The sequence below is a fragment of the Mus pahari genome, chromosome 16 (genome assembly GCF_900095145.1).
Source record: "Mus pahari chromosome 16, PAHARI_EIJ_v1.1, whole genome shotgun sequence".
Lineage (NCBI taxonomy): Eukaryota > Metazoa > Chordata > Mammalia > Rodentia > Muridae > Mus > Mus pahari.
This window is the reverse complement of record NC_034605.1, coordinates 17,683,832-17,689,589: the sequence shown is the minus strand read 5'-3', so window position 1 is coordinate 17,689,589 and position 5,758 is coordinate 17,683,832. Positions and strand designations below refer to the sequence as shown.

At 40.1% G+C, this 5,758-nt stretch overlaps 1 pseudogene; it reads left to right on the top strand.

The window, feature by feature from the left end:
* The window catches only part of LOC110334256, a 67,498-nt pseudogene extending 62,514 nt beyond the window's left edge, over positions 1–4,984 (top strand).
* The last annotated feature ends 774 nt before the right edge of the window (positions 4,985–5,758 follow it).

The window sequence follows — 5,758 nt, the reverse complement described above, 5'->3', positions numbered from 1 at the left end:
GGTGGATTTCTGAGTTCGAGGCCAGCCTGGTCTACAAAGTGAGTTCCAGGACAGCCAGGGCTATACAGAGAAACCCTGTCTCGAAAAAGCCAAAAAAAAAAAAAAAAAAAAAAAAAAAGGGAAGACAAACAAACAAGACCATCTTTTTCAAGGGACACCAATTGGCAGGCATGACAAAGCCTAAATTGTACTTCAGAATGTACACCACGACAGCGTCTTGCATACATGTAGGATATCTGCACTGAGTTACATTATAACATGATCTAACATCCACATGAGATAATGACCTATGCTGGTTTTCCACAGTACAATAAAATAAGTAAAAAGCTATTGTATGAATACTAACTTCTTCAAATGCATCTGTTCTCTCCAGAAAGAGACACGTGTTAAAGGCTTAGTGGCAGGTTGGTCCTTTAACAGAAGGCTGGAGTCCTTCCCTGCATCAGGGTCTCAGTGCAGCTCACCACCTGCTATTTACTAGCACGGAAACAGTTACAGATAGGACAATGGTCAGCGAGATTCAGGGAATGGGATATTTTCAGTTTGTAATATGAAATTTAGGGACCCAGAGGCCTCAGAAGACACAACCTCACAGTCAGGTAACGAGTACATGGTCTTGTGAAAAATCCCATGAATTCAAGAAGATAGACATTTCTTATTATTTATTTATCTATTTATTAATTTATTTGTTTGTTTGTTTATTATATGTAAGTACACTGTAGCTNTCTTCAGACACTCCAGAAGAGGACGTCAGATCTTGTTACGGATGGTTGTGAGCCACCATGTGGTTGCTGGGATTTGAACTCCGGACCTTCGGAAGAGCAGTTGGGTGCTCTTACCCACTGAGCCGTCTCACCAGCCCTGAAGATAGACATTTATAAAATACAATTTATATTTTAAAATGCAAATATTTAAATAAGAACATCAAAGGCAGAAAAGCCAGAGAAGCCACTCAGCTGGTAATGTAAGACTTTCCATTAGAATTATATACCATTCTTCAAGTCATATGATTTCTATCTTTGAATTATGGGAACCATAGCCCTTTTGGTGTATGAGGCTTAGGAACATGTCTAAGATCCAATTTTCAGTTCATTATATTTGGCTTATGATGTTATTTACATAGAAAGCATATTAGCCTCTTTCACTCAACTGTAAATCCTATAAAGGTCTTCAATATTACATTTCTATACTGTGATTATATAAAAAGTCTCCTCATCTATGCCAGTGCCTGGCAAACACAGAAGTGAATGCTCACAGTCAGCTATTGGATGGAACACAGGGCCCCCCAATGGAGGAGCTAGAGAAAGTACCCAAGGAGTTGTAGGGGGCTGCAACCCTGTAGGTGCAACAACAATATGAACTAACCAGTATCCCCTGAGCTCGAGTCTCTAGCTGCATATGTAGCTGAAGATGGCCTAATCGGCCATCATTGGGAAGAGAGGCCCCTTGGTCTTGTAAACTTTATATGACCCAGCACAGGGAAGGCCAGGGCCAAGTAGTGGGAGTGGGTGGGTAGGGGAACAGGGGCGGGTGTGGGGTATAGGGAACTTTCGGGATAGCATTTGAAATGTAAATAAAGAAAATAATAATAAATAAATTTAAAAAAATAAAATAAAATAAAAAAAAAAAAAAAGTCTCCTCATTTATCTTAAAGGCACATTTGTTATATTTGTTATGCACTATTTGTTTCACTTAAACTTGAGAAGGTCAGTTGGCTAGGACTGGGGCAGTGCAGAGCATGTGCAAGCCTAGGGTCCTGTTGGTTAGATGCTCTATGCAACACAACAAACAAGGATCCACAGATGCATCTCCCCTCACACATGAAATACATTGCTTTTGAAAGCAGAGGAAATTACCCTTAACTTATGACTATCTTAGTTATACATATAAATGGAAGAAAATGATTTCCTAAAAGTATCCTGTAGGATTTTTACATTTGCATAAATTAAGCCTATTTTTTAAATTTTAGTATGTTTACAGGATTTTTATTCTCATGAATCACTTCTCAAGGGGGAAGGGCCATACATTATTTTTAATAGTATATCTTAGATTGGCTTAAGATCACAAACAATAGAACAGAGTTCTACCCAGTGTGTCAAACAGCTAGAGACACATGATTATATGAATTCGGCTGCTTCTAAGAAAGAGGAGAAGCAGTTGATAATAAAGATTTGGGGACAATAATCAATGAATAAAGCCATAGACGCCTATTACACATGGAAGCATAACTAAATTAACCAACAATAGAGACAGAAACTGTCAGAAAGACCACATCTGTTCTGCAAGAGCAGTTCAGCAGTGGTGCAAAGCATTTTTTAAAGGCGGGAGGACAGACAAACAAAACTCTCTGACAGACTCCAAGCAGCAGGTACAGCAATCACACAATTTTATTTCAAACTACACACTGGACCATGTTGTGCATGCGCATGAGCTGTCTGTATCACATCAAGTTCTACTGTTCTCTGTGACGGTGAAATAAGTAACTAGAGTGAGAGCCTAACTTCAAACGTTCCACTCTGGAAGGTGAGGTTCTCTTACTCAACATTGAGGTTGATTCAGGAACCTGTTTTTTGTTTTTTTTTCTTTTTGTCACCAGGGAAAGATTAAAGTAACAGAACTTCATTGCCAGTTTGGTACTTTGATACTTGGCACTTTGAGGGAGGACTGGAGCCCAGACCTCCCTAAACTTCATTGTTTCTGTGCTATTGACTGGGTTGGAGAAAACCACAAAGGACAGAGCAGAATGGTAGCAGACAAGTTCCAGAAAATGGTAAGGAAAGATGTTACCAGAAATTAAGACACCCAGAGGGCTTTATACACAGTACTCTGTCAATCCATTAGAAGAGGAGGTGGCCTGACTTGGGAAAAGCAAATGATTTAAGAAGATGAATATTTGTAAAGTATGCTAAATCTACAACAAATGCAAATGTGCACAGAAGTTTGAAACATTTAATATGAAACAAGAGAGAAGAAATATCTTAGAATTATTTCATGCAGCTCTGTGATCTCTATCTGTCGACATAGAGGGTGACTTTGTTTTTGCCATGCTATTTATTTCTTTGAAATATGTAAAACAATGTCTTGTTTTCTTAGACTTCAAACACTCAGAAAATATGTTAACTGGAAGAAAATGAGTCAAGAAAAGGAAAATAGTTTTGTGGGTCCAATGTTCCCTTCACAGGGGTTCCCTAATATCATTGGAAAAATACAGATTTTACATTAGGATTCATAACTGTAGCAAAATTATACTTACGAAGTAGCAACAAAATGTATTTTATGGTTCAGGATCACTGCAACATGAGGAGCTGTATTAAAGGATCACAAAGTTAGTAAGATTGAGAACCACTGCCCCAAAGGGTCATGACCCACAGGTTGAGAACCGCTGCTTGAGAGGCACCTGCTGGCCAGTTTCCAGCATGAAGTGCCTTCATACTTACTCCTATCCCTTCACAAAGCAAAGCATGTCAGGAGTGGTTGGGAGAAGGAGAGCAAGAGAGAGCAAGAGAAGTGTGTGTGTGTGTGTGTGTGTGTGTGTGAGAGAGAGAGAGAGAGAGAGAGAGAGAGAGAGAGAGAGAGAGACAGACAGAGAGACAGAGACAGAGACAGAGACAGACAGAGACAGAACTGTTGACATAGCAGTGGTCTTTTTTAAAAGATGTCTTGCTGATGCTCCTGCCCCAAAAGGAGTGGTCCCAGCGTCTCCCTTACCCTATCACTGCTGCATGCACTTTTGGCCTTCTCCCTCCCGCACCTTATTTCTCTTAAAATGTCTGTTTGATGATTGTATACTGCTGCTTTTCTGTGGCTCTCTGTCTTTGCCAGGGTCTGTCTGTCTGTCTGTCTATTTATCTCCTTTCTAAGAAACCTCCCCAGGCCCACTGCCACTCTGGGACCAACTGTACATTTTTTTTTTTTTTACACAAGTTCTATTTTTGTAAACGCTCCTATTTTACATTACTATTAAATATGCTCAGACATCTCCCATCTCTTTCGATTACTACTATCCAGAATTCCACAATTTATTTCTTAGAAATTTCAGCAGACTATGATTGTATATCAGGCATCATCTTTGGAACAACTGGTCTCTATTTTTTTTTTTTAAAGTAGTATTTATTTTTATTTTTTTAAATTTATTTATTATATGTAAGTACACTGTAGCTGTCTTCAAACACTCCAGAAGAGGGCGTCAGATCTTGTTACGGATGGTTATGAGCCACCATGTGGTTGCTGGGATTTGAACTCCGGACCTTCGGAAGAGCAGTCGGGTGCTCTTACCCACTGAGCCATCTCACCAGCCCTCTATTTTTTGATAAATACATTCAACTGACTAATAATTTCTTATTATTTAGGATTGTGTTACCCAGAGTGGAAACTGAAATTATGGAATTTAAATTTATCTTTTGCTGAGATTCATGGCTTGGTACTAATAAGTAAATAAGAGTACAAAATGGTTCTCTAATTTCAATAGTCTGACTGATGTTTCAAGCTTACAAAAATTATAAAAAGTGACAGCCACAAAACCTGTACTTCAGATTTTGGATGAAGGTGTTTTCTGCGATTATTGGTATGCACGAGGAACTTCTCTCTCAATTCTGGGCGAGAACATCCAGCCACAGTGCCCAGCTAGTCCAGCCTCTCAAGGGGACACAGCTAGCTCTGTGTGTACTAACCTAGGATGTCAGAAAGCTTGGGTAGATTCTCATGTGCAAAGTTCAGGGAGCAGATGTACCTACATGTGAAAAGCTGTTCTTTATTCACATCAGCTTAACAGTGTGATGCTTGCTTCTGACAGTGGATTAAACTGCCTCAGGCAAGTTTCCTCACTGTATGTAACTAGAGATGCCAGACAAAAATAAAATAAATATTAGTAAATAGCTACAAGAATTGGGAAGCTCAGGAGTGTGGCCGCCATTTGATCTTTTTTTTCCCCCAGAAGATGTTTGCCAACGAGACCACAGATCCTGAGAATCAAACGCCAGAGTGAACACACAGCTGAAAAGAATGCATAGCGACACAAGAATCCAGGGGCCTGGAAGGAGATCACCTAAGCCAGTTTCTTTCATCAAAAGTCTAGAAGACAGTCATGTTTCCAGTTCAGACCGCAGAAGAGCTGCAGCTCAGCAGTGCCGGAAGTGGGAGGACCCCCATCACGGAAGCAAACTGTCATCACCTCAGTCTATCATCATACTAAGTAATCCACTGTCCGAAATCGCAAATGAGATTGGGGTGAGGGTGGGCATCTGGAGAAAGGTACCATCAAATAGACTCTGAAAGTAACTATGATTACAGAGTAGGTGGGATTTATATCAAAATTGATAAAAAAAAATATGCAAAGACCTCGTGAGTGAATGTGAGGAGAAATAGACATGGGGAGGGGGGCTTCTCAAGAGAGCCAGAGAAAAGGCATCCGTCACTGGGAATCACAACAAAACTGAACACAGTCTTCTCCTCAGGAGTACAAAAGCCAGAAGACAGGAAAACGAGCCCAGCCCACTGTTATGGCTTTGATATGAAATGTCTCCAAATTTCTACTCACTGCAATCTTGGATGCCAGTTTAGGGGCTTTATGATTGATTCATGAAACTTCTGACTTCATCAATGAGTAAATGATGACAGCACAGCCCACAAGGCTTATTAGGAAGTCAGGCTGATCAGGGAAATACAAATCAAAACAACCCTGAGATTCCATCTCACACCAGTCAGAATGGCCAAGATTAAAGATTCAGGTGACAACAGATGCTGGCGAGGTTGTGGAGAA